Raw genomic sequence first — 689 nt, 5'->3', positions numbered from 1 at the left:
CAATGTTACTTTGTTTGACTGTGGTCATTGAGGAGATAAAACTCTGCATATTCAGGCTTTAAGTCTTTTTAGCCTCCCCCCCCCCAAAAAAAAAAAAAAAAGTAAGCATGGCACCTGGCTAGTATGTTGTAGATTAAAATCTTCACTGATTTTTAAAATCTGCTTTTGAGGATTTTTAGCCTTTCTGATTTGTATTACATGAGACTTACCATGGGTGTTTTGTGTGACTGTAAAGTTTTAGATTGAATTGTTATAAGAGCTAGGGTTTGCATATATATGACACAATCACCATTTCCACCTAACATTTACTCCATAATTAAGATCTTATAAATCTTGTGTCTTGGTTGAGAAGCAGTAGCTTGTCAAGGGGAGATAATCTCACCCCAGTGGATGACACAATAGTTAAAGTCTAGCCAGTTAGCCAGAGAACGGAAATCTCCAACATCAATTGATGACACCAAGCAAATGGGTGAGAGACATTTGGCAGAGCAGTCAGAGATAGTCTGCTCCTGAGTTGCTGACACTCAGTGAATTGGGCAGGGCAAGCTTGCTGTTCAATTGATGGCACCTAGCAAATTGGCCAGAGAAAGCCTGCCCTTCATCATTGGCACCTGGCAAACTGACAAGAGAAAGTCTGAGCCTCGATTAATGATACCTAGAGAAATGAGAGAATGGTTTTTATAGTCAAA

At 39.6% G+C, this 689-nt stretch overlaps 1 protein-coding gene across 1 annotated transcript in view; it reads left to right on the top strand.

Annotated features, from left to right (window-relative positions):
• The window catches only part of LOC119587757 (E3 ubiquitin-protein ligase Nedd-4-like), a gene marked incomplete in the record, with an annotated part of 51583 nt that overhangs the window by 10029 nt on the left and 40865 nt on the right, over nucleotides 1-689 (top strand).

This window comes from Penaeus monodon, chromosome 23 (assembly GCF_015228065.2).
Source record: "Penaeus monodon isolate SGIC_2016 chromosome 23, NSTDA_Pmon_1, whole genome shotgun sequence".
In the NCBI taxonomy this organism is placed as follows: Eukaryota; Metazoa; Arthropoda; class Malacostraca; order Decapoda; family Penaeidae; genus Penaeus; species Penaeus monodon.
This window is presented reverse-complemented; position numbering and strand designations above follow the sequence as displayed.